Below are 10,719 nucleotides of genomic sequence, written 5' to 3' on the forward strand. Positions count from 1 at the left end.
GCACACCCATGACACAGCCTCAGGAAGTCCTGACAACATGTGTCCAAGGTGGTCGGGGCATAGCTTGATTTTACACATTTTAGGGAGACATGAGATATCAATCAATATATGTAAGAAGTACATTGGTTCCATCTAGAAATGCAGGTATAAATGAATACGTCTGTGAAACAGAATAGAAAATTCATGAATAAATTATAAAATAAATGATAAGTAAAACACAGTAAGGCTGGTATTTCAACTTGTAAAAAATGAATTTTTGTTACTCTAGTTACCAAAGTAAATTCAGGTGGCTTAAAGATTTAAAATGTGAAAAAAAATAAAAATTACTAAAAAAAAAATCTAAGAATCTACACATTTAACATAGGAACAATCACCTTTCAAACTGAGACTGGAAAACCAGAGGCTTTAAAAGCACAGCACAGCAGATCAATTACAAATTTATGAACATGAGATACTGTATATTAAGTCAATAGACATAAAATAGATTTTGGGAAATACTTGCTATGCAGTGGATAGACAGACTTAAATCCATGTGTAAAGTGTTTGTGCAAATTGATAAGAATTAGACAATTAGAGGAAAAATAAGCAAAGAAATGGGAAGACAGTTCATAGAAGAGCAGATTTAAATGACCAACAAACATAAAATATACCTAAATTCTGAAGGAGTCAGGGGGGTGTAAATTAATCTTACAATGAGAATTCACTTTATACCTATTAAGTATGCAAAAATGAAAAGACTGAGACTACTGCATGCTTGAATGGAGAAATCTTAATTATTATAACCATTCTGGGAAAATTATCTGGCAACCTCTATTAATATTAGGATATTAAATTTAAGAGTACTCTCATTTCTCAGAATTTATTCCATAGAAATAAAAGCACAACATATAAGAATATACATGCGGCTTTTCTGGGCAAGATAGATGAATAGGAACAGCTCTGGTCTGCAGCTCCCAGCAAGATCAACAGAGAAGGCAGGTGATTCCTGTATTTCCAACTGAGGTACCCAGTTCATCTCACTGGGACTGGTTGGAAACTGGATGCAGCCCAGGGAGGACAAGCCGAAGCAGGGTGGGGCGTCACCTCATCCAGGAAGCACAGGGGTCGGGGGATTTCCCCTTCCTAGCCAAGGGAAGCTGCAAGAGACTGTACCAGGAGAAATAGTGCATTCAGGCCCAGATACTGCAATTTTCCTATGGTCTTTGCAACCACCAGACCAGGAGATTCTCTCCAGCGCCTTGCTCATAAGATCCCACCCCCACAGAGCCCAGGAAGCTAAAATCCACTGGTTTGAAATGCTCACTGCTAGCACAGCAGTCTGAGATCAACCTGGGATGCTCAGGCTTGGTAGAGGGAGAGGCATCCACCATACCTGAGGCCTGAGTAGGTGATTTCACCCTCACAGTGTAAACAAAGCTGCCAGGAAGTTCCAACTGGGCAGAGCTCACCACAGCTCCATGGGACAGAGCACCTAGGGGAAGGGGCCATTTCTGAGCACAGCTTTAGCAGACTTAAGCATCACTGCCTGACAGCTCTGAAGAGAGTAGTGATTCTCCCAGCACAGTGTTCAAGCTCTGATACGGGACAGACTGCTTCCTCAAGCAGGTCCCTGACCCCCTGTATATTCAGACTGGGAGACATCTCCCAGTAGGGGCCAACAGACACCTCATGCAGGAGGGCTCTGGCTGGCATCTGGTGGGTGCCCCTCTGAGACGAAGCTTCCAGAGGTAGGAACAGGTAGCAATCTTTGTTGTTCTGCAGCCTCCACTGGTGATACCCAGGCAAACAGGGTCTGGAGGTCTGGAGTGGACCTCCAGCAAACTCCAGCAAACCTGTAGCAGATGGCCCTGACTGTTAGAAGGCAAACTAACAAACAGAAAGGAATAGTATCAACATCACCAACATCAAAGACCAAAGGTAGATAAATCCATGAAGATGGGGAGAAACCAGGGCAAAAAGCTGAAAATTCCAAAAACCGGAACACCTCTTCTCCTCCAAAGGATCACAACTCCTCGTCAGCAAGGGAACAAAACAAGGCAGAGAATGAGTTTGAGGAATTGACAGAAGTAGGCTTCAGAAGGTGGGTAATAACAAACTCTTCCAAGCTAAAGAAGCATGTTCTTACACAATGCAAGGAAGCTAAGAATCTGGAAGAAAGGTTAGATGAATTGCTAACTAGAAAAACCAGCTTAGAGAAAAATATAAATGACCTGATGGAGCTGAAAAACACAGCACGAGAGCTTCATGAAGCATACACAAGTATCAATAGCCAAATCAATCAAGCAGAAGAAAGGATATCAGAGATTGAAGATCAACTCAATGAAATAAAGCAAGAAGACGAGATTAGAAAATAAAGAGTGAAAAGAAACAAAGCCTCCACGAAATATGGGAATATGTGAAAAGACCAAATCTACATATGATTGGTGTACATGAAAGTAACAGGGAGAATGGAACCAAGTTGGAAAACACTCTTCAGGATATTATCCAGGAGAACTTCCCCAACCTAGCAAGACAGACCAACATTCAAATTCAGGAAATACAGAGAACACCACAAAGATACTCCTCGAGAAGAGCAACCCCAAGACACATAATCATCAGATTCACCAATATTGAAATGAAGGAAAAAATGTTCAGAGCAGCCAGAGAGAAAGGTCAGGTTACCCACAAAGGGAAGCCCATCAGACTAACAGTGGATCTCTCTGTGGAAACCCTACAAGCCAGAACACAATGGGGACCAATATTCGACATTCTTAAAAAAAAAAAAAAGCATTTTCAACCCAGAATTTCATATCCAGCCAAACTAAGCTTCATAAGTGAAGGAGAAATAAAACCCTTTACAGACAAGCAAATGCTGAGAGATTTTATCACCACAAGGCCTGCCTTACAAGAGCTCCTGAAGAAAGCACTAAGTATGGAAAGGAGAAACTGGTACCAGCCGCTGCAAAAACATACCACATTGTAAAGGACATCGACGCTATGAAGAAACTGCATCAGCTAATTGGCAAAATAACCAGCCAGCATCATAATGACAGGATCAAATTCACACATAACAATATTAACTTCAAATGTAAATGGGCTAACTCCCCCAGTTAAAAGACACAGAATAGTAAATTGGACAAAGAGTCAAGACTCATCAGTGTGCTGTATTCAGGAGACCCATCTTACATGCAAAGACACACATAGGCTCAGAATAAAGAGATGGAAGAATATTAACAAGCAAAGGAAAGCAAAAAAAGCAGGGGTTGCAATCCTGGTCTCTGATAAAACAGACTTTAAACCAACAAAGATCAAAAGAGACAAAGAAGGACATTACATAATGGTAAAGGGATCAATGCAACAAGAAGAGCTAACTATCATAAATACATATGCACCCAATACAGGAGCACCCACATTCATAAAGCAAGTTCTTAGAGACCTACAAAGAGACTTAGACTCCCACACAATAATAGTGGGAGGCTTTAACAGCTCATTGTCAATATTAGACAGATCAATGAGACAGAAAATTCACAAGGATATTCAGGACTTAAACTCAGCTCTGGACCAAGCTGACCTAATAGACATCTACAGAACTCTCCATCCCAAAGCAACAGAATATACATTCTTCTCAACACCACATTGCACTTATTTTAAAATTGACCACATAGTTGGAAGTAAAACACCCCTTAGCAAATGCAAAAGAATGAAAACCGTAACAACCAGTATCTTCGACCACAGTGCAATCAAATTAGAACACAGGATTAAGAAACTCACGCCAAACCACACAACTATATGGAACTGAACAACCTGCTCCTGAATGACAACTGGGTAAATAACAAGATTAAGGCAGAAATCAAGAAGTCCTTTGAAAGTTACTGCCATTCTTTTGCTCTACAGTTATTATGAGTGTACAGGGACACAGAAGGGAACCTGTTTATATAATGGTACTCAGTATAAGGTGTGTAATCCAGGGGATGGACAACCCTATGTCTGCTATGACCCATCAGAGCCCCCTACACATACTATTTTTGAAATTAAACTCCTAACAGGGCAATGGAACAGCCCTACTAAGTTAATAGCTAAAACAGAGGAGAAGGGATATCCAAAGCAGGTCACCCTAAGGTTTGATGCCTGTGCAGCCATCAATGCCTATACTTCTGGTGGTGGGGGCAGGGGGTGGCTGTGGTTCCCTTGGATGGGAACAAAGTTATGCAAAAGAGCATAAGTATCTCTGCCAGAAAACCTACTGGTGCTATGACTGCCCTTATCAGTCGTGGGCCTGGCTCCGGTGTAAGAATTCCGATGGCACAGGCTTTTATTTCTGTTGTATAGAGAAAGAAGAGTTGAGAGGAGCTGAGGAGTGCTAAAGTAGGGGCAGTCTTGAAGGCCTTTTTTAGAGAACAGAAGGAAGAATGGGAGAAGGATTTTGGGTCTGTGGGGTCAGCTGAGTTTCCTTTTGTTAAGTTCCTAAAGTGGTTTGGTTAGATGGGCAAAACCTGGTATCCAGAGGTGAAAGTATCCTACAACGCCTAGGAAGGAGAGAAGCTGTTGTTTAGTGGATGGAGTTGGGGTTTGGGAAATTAACTGGATATGGCTGGCAGGGAGGGTGTATGCTGGCAAAGGATTATAATAGATGGGGAAGAAATTTGGGCTTTGGAAGGGGATACATGATACCGCTTTGAGTATAGATGCTGAAGAAGCAGGAGGGTGAATTAAAAGGCCATGTTGCAATAGATGGGTGATAACAGGCTTTAGGCCTTTAAAAGCCTGTTGTGGGATGGGGTACTGGCACTGGGCAGAGTAACGGTGGTTAGGTTTTAAGGAGATGAGGAGGGGTGAGTGACTTGTAGCAATGGATGGAAAGGTGCTGTCCCACACCCTAGGGTTAAGTTAGGGGGACATAAGGGGAGCTATTGAAGGAGGTACCGGTTTGAGGAAGAGGATGGCAATGAGGTGTGGCTGTAGCCCACGAATAGTTAAGGAGGCACACAATTTTGCTAGGATATCTTGGCCTAACAGGGGAAATGGACAAGTGGAGATAATTAGAAGACAATGTGGAAAGGAGTGCTGGCCTAATTTACAACAGACTTGGGGAGTTTTGAGAGGCCTGGAGGCCTTGCCATCAATTCCCACAAGTTATGGAGGCCAAGGAGACAGATTCTTGAAAAGAAGGCAGCGTGGAGTGTGTGGCCTCTGAGTTGATTAGCAAGGGGATGGTTACCCTACACTGTAAGAGTTACCGGAAGCTCGGCGTCCATGATGGTCCAGGGAGCCTCTGAGATGTTTAGGCAGCGTCAGTCTTCAGCCACCAAGCTGAGGAGCTCTGGGAAGGATTCGGTCTGGGAGCTTTGGGTTGGAGCTGCAGGAGCTCTGGGAACAACTACATGAGTCGGACAGTCCAACTTCCAGTGGGGTCCCACACAGATGGGGCAGTGCTTAGGAGGAATTCCAGGCTGCAGGCATTCCTTGGCCCAGTGGCCAGGTTTCCAACATGTGAAGCAAGGTCCGGAAGGGGTGACTAGATGCTGCAGTCTGGGTGCTTTGAAGTCTTTTTGCTGGTGGTGTGGCTGGGGTTTGTCTTATGGTGGAGGCAAGCCTCTGAGGTGTGCTGCCACTGCTGTTGAACACCTTGAAGGCAAGGTTGATTAACTCCTATTGTGGGGTTTCAGGGACAGATTTTAATTTCTGTGACTTTTTAATGTCAGGGACTGATTGGGTGATAAAATGCATAGTAAACGTTTTTTAGGGGTGAGAGTGGAAGTAAGGATGACGTTTAAGTCACTCCAGGTGAGATTATAGGACTGGGTTAAGTTGGAACTCTTGTATATATTTAGTAGGATCTAATGAGAAGGAGCCTAACCATTGGCTGATCTGGGAAAGGTTGGATAAAGAGAAAGGTGCATGCACTCCAACTATGACTTTGGCTCCAGCCACCTCTCGAAGGGGGCATTGTTGGGCAGGGGCACATGGGGTAGCCGCAGGACTAAACTGTAAGCTGGGTGGGGTGTGAGGTGGGGAGGTGACAGGAGGGGCATAAGGAGGTGGGTTGTGGGCAGAGGAAGAGGAGGGAGGCTCTGGGGGGCGGGGGTTAGGTCCTGGATTAGGGCCTAGTTTGGACAGGCAGGGAGAAGAAAGGTCGGAAGAGTTGGTGGACAAGGAGGATTCTTGGTTGCCGGCAGAGGCAGGAAGGGCAGGCAGAGGGAGAGAAGGAGCACAGATTAGGGAGGGATTGTAGTATAAAAAAATGCCTGGACATAAGGAATTTCAGACCATTTGCCCATTTTACGACAAAAGTTGTCTAGATCCTTCAGAATAGAAAAATCAAAGGTACTGTTTTCTGGCTATTTTGAGTCATTGTCCAATTTATATTGTGGACAAGCGGTATGGCAGAAGGAAATAAGACGCTTAGGTTTTAAGTCAGATGATAGCTGGAGAGTTTTGGGGTTTTTTAGAATGCAGACAAAGGGAGAGGAAGGAGAAGTAGAGGGCGGGAGGCTGCCCATAGTTTAAGAAGAGCGACAGATACTAGGAAAGTGAATGCGCGACCAAGCAGCTTAGCAGGTGTCTAAGGTGAATACGAGGCTATTTATTCACCCGCTGCTTCCAGAGCTCCTGGAGCTCCAACCCAAAGCTCCCAGACCGAATCCTTCCCAGATCTCCTCGGCTTGGTGACTGAAGATTGACTAAACCTTGGTCTGAACCCGGGTTGAATCAGTCAAAGGGGGCGTCCTCCGAGTTGATCTATCACCTATGAGTGCCAGTGAGTGAGCAGAGCAGACGTCTCCACAATGATCAGTCACCGAGGGAAGACTCTTCCCAGTTCCGTGACCTACACAGGATTTTTTCTGATCATGAACCTCATGGAAAGTCCTGTCTTTCTTGTCTCAGGTGAAAGGGAGAGGAAATGAAACTGAAAGGAGAAGGAGGTTGACAGGCATCCAGAGGGCTAAAGAAGAGAGTTGAGGCAAACAGGCAAACCGTTTACCTAATCTGAGGATGGTGAGTGGGTCTGCGGGCTGGTCTGATGAACTTAGGCCATAGGTAGGTCTCTTCATGGAGGGAGCACAAGGAGAACAGGGACAGTGGGTTTGGTCTCCCCTAGGAGTTCCCCCATCCTGGGTTTCTGGCACCAAATATTAAAACACATGCTCTGAATGAAGAGATCCCCAAACAGGCTTTGTGTGAGCAAGATGGCAGTTTATTCACCCAGGTGCAAGCGGACTGAGTCCAAAAATGGAGCCAGTGGAAAGTGGAGGGATAGGAGTTGGTTTTATAGATTTGGGGTAAATAGTGGAAAGTTACAGAAGTGACATTAGGGTGGTTTTTTGCAAGCTGGGAGGAGGTCGTAGGGTGTGGAGTCACGAGGTTGACCAAGGTCAGTTACAAAGTCCAACGGCCTTGTCAACTGAGGCCAGAATAAGAAACAACAGAAGAAAGTCTCAAGTTAGTTAGGCGCAGCTGGGGTTGATTGTTCTTCCTTCCAGCTACTTCAGGTTTTCTAATTCCGGAACGCACCCCTGAGGGGTATGTGCGGGTCACGGGGGTCACCATGCCGTCCACAGCATGGTCATACCTTACAGTTGTGTGATAAGAACCTGGTTTTATCTAAGCGATGGAGCAAAATGCTCCAACAACATGGCTGTAGCAGGAGCCAGAGAGTTGGGGGAGGTGCTACACACTTTTAAACAGCTAGATCTCATGGGAACTCACTCACTGTCTTGAGAACAGCACCAAGGCAATGGCGCTCAATCATTCATGTGAACCTGCCCCCTCATCCAGTCACTTCCCACCAGGCCTCACCTCCAACATTAGGGATTATATTTCAACGTGAGATTTGGGTGGGGACAGATCCAAACCATATCAAGCCTAAACCACGTTTTTCTTATCCAAATATGCAAAGAAACAGGCAGTCCCCTCTAGTAATAACCATTTACTATAAACAGCAGCCATCAGTCACCTGTAAAACTGTGTCTCCTGCCCAGTCATTATGCAAACTATAAGCAAGTTTTCTCAAAATACCAAGTAATTTCTGCTACCCACAATAGCCAAGGAGATCAGGTAATACAGTGAGAAAAAGAGAAAAGCTTTAGCCTTTAGAAGAATCTGCCCATGACTGTTGAAAGTCCACAAGAAAAACAAACAAAACAAAAACAAAAACAGACAAACAAAAACCGTGGCGGTTGAGTTCCTTAAAGGTTTTGAGTCATTAGAACTCTTCTCTAGATTTGTCCACGTGGTATTGAAGGTGACAAAGAGAAAGAAAGGAGAAGTGAAAGTAAATGGGAGAACAATTATTAAGAAACGAAGTTAACAAAAAAACCAAACACCTATTTATTTATTTATTTATTTTGAAACAGAGTCTCACTCTGTTGCCAGGCTGGAGGGCAGTGGCCCAATCTTGACTCACTGCAACCTCCACCTCCTGGGTACAAGTGATTCTCCTGCCTCAGCCTCCCGAGTAGTTGGGATTACAGGCACCCATCACCACACCTGGCTAAATTTTTTTGTATTTTTAGTAAAGATGGAGTTTCATCATATTGGCCAGGCTGGTCTGAAACTCCTGACCTCAGGTGATCCACCCACCTCACCTCAAAAAGTGCAGGGCTTACAGGCATAAGCCACTGTGCCCAGTCACACATAATTTTTAAAAGTTTTCAGTTGACTGAAAAAAAATTCCTAAAAACAGTATCCAAAAAGAGAAAAATCACCACAAAGGCCTTTTAAATATATGTATCGAGCTTGGATATCAGCTATCGATCAAGCTGACTTGTAACCAAAGGGCTCTTTTTAAAAAATCCTTTCAAGACCATTATTCTAAGGGAAGTAACTCAGGAATGGAAAACCGAATATTGTATGTTCTCATTTATAAGTGGGAGCTATGCTGTGAGGATGCACAGGCTTAAGAATGATATAATGGACTTTGGAGACTTTGAGGGGAAGGGTGGAAGGGGGTGAGGGATAAAAGACTACATATTGGGTGCAGTGTACATGCTCAGGTGATGAGTACACTAAAGAACTTATCCCCCATGTAATTAAAAAAACACCTGTACCACAACTACTGAAATAAAAATAATTTTTCAACAAGATTTTAAAAATTAAAAAATCCAGCAGGGCACAGTGGCTCACGCCCGTAATCCCAGCACTTTGGGAGTCTGAGGCCATTGGATCACCTGAAGTCAAGAGTTTAAGACCAGCCTGGCCAACATGGTGAAACCCCATTTCTACTAAAAATATAAAAACTAACTGAGTGTGATGGTGCACACCTGTAGTCTCAGCTACTCAGGAGGCTGAGGCAGGATAATTGCTTGAACCTAAGAGGCAGAGGTTGCGGTGAGACAAGATCGTGCCACTGCACTCCAGCCTGGGTGATGGAGTGAGACTCCATCTCAAGGGAAAACAAAAAACAAAAAAAATTAAAAATCTTTTCTAATCTCTTATTAGATTTTATATGAAACAAAAATAGTTAACATTCCAATATTTCAAAAGTCACATAAATATCAAAACAAAAGGGACTGATTCTCAATGAAGAAGGGAAACCAGGCCATAACGGGAATTTTAACTACAAAGCTGTAAATTGGAGCAGTCTCCACTGTTAACCTTGCATGGAATCCAAAGCAGACAGGTGAAATTTAGTCAGGAAAATGTTAAGGCCAGCTATGACACCATTATGTGTCCTTTAAATTTGATCTTCCCATCCTTTGTTTGGAATAAGAAGTCTAACTCCTTTATTTTTACATTTAGAAGTCTGATTTTAAAGGATCAATATTTTGGCCGTAATGTTCAATGATGTATTTAATTCCAATAGTGGTCCAATTGAATAGCCTCTTCAGAAAAGAAGCAAGTCCAAAGATCCCTCTATTTTCCCAGAAATAAGCTTAGATAGCAAAAGACTCTTGTTGCCACAGTTAACCAGGAAACAAACGGTGACATGACAAAAGCTCCTTGTGGACGGGACTTCTCATGGCAAAACTTCCCAAGAGCTTAGCACATTCAGAACAAAAACAATCTCGGTTTCCAGGCATTTTCAGGCTGGCAACCTGACATGACCCAAAAAATTACACACACATACACACACACACGCAGAAGCTGGAGACAGAAAGAGGTCCCATTTAGTCACCAGTCAAGCTCTCAAGGCCATAAAACAAGACAAGCGGGAATGTTATCCAACACTCCTCTTTATGAACAACACAGAAACATAAAGCAAAAACCTGTTTCTGGGAGTAAAGGGGTAAAACAGTATGAATAATCATATCAAAATGTACCAAAATTATACCAGAGTTGCTATACCCAGGAATAGTCCCATGGATCCTTTTTTTTTTTCATTCGAAGGATTTGCAGAATCCTTGCAGAAGAGACAAACAGTGATTTTCACCATGCGCTCCACAAGACTGCACCGAGAGAGAGGCCAGGAGCCTGACTGCTAAGAAGTTCTTACCCTCTTGCCAGCTTGTCAGGTTCCTGGGTTCTCTTCACTGCAGCTTCCAGAAGAACAGAGCAGCTTTGGTGATCCCGCTCCCTGTGCCATAACGGTGGGGCCAAGGGAGACCTTTCCTCTTAGCCTTCTGAAATTTCACTGAATAGTCAACTCTCAAAAGGTAGATTAATGGAAGAAAAGGCATACAGATTGATTTGACGTGTATATACAGGAAGCTTCAGAAAGGAGACTCTGTTAATCTTTCTTAGATCCTGAATGGGGAAGATCTGGCAGGGCCACTTTAAAATGTGTCAAAAGCCAGGGAGGAT

The sequence above is a fragment of the Aotus nancymaae genome, unplaced genomic scaffold, assembly GCF_030222135.1.
Source record: "Aotus nancymaae isolate 86718 unplaced genomic scaffold, 86718_ANA_hifiasm-v0.15.2.pri h1tg000029l, whole genome shotgun sequence".
Classification (NCBI taxonomy): domain Eukaryota; kingdom Metazoa; phylum Chordata; class Mammalia; order Primates; family Aotidae; genus Aotus; species Aotus nancymaae.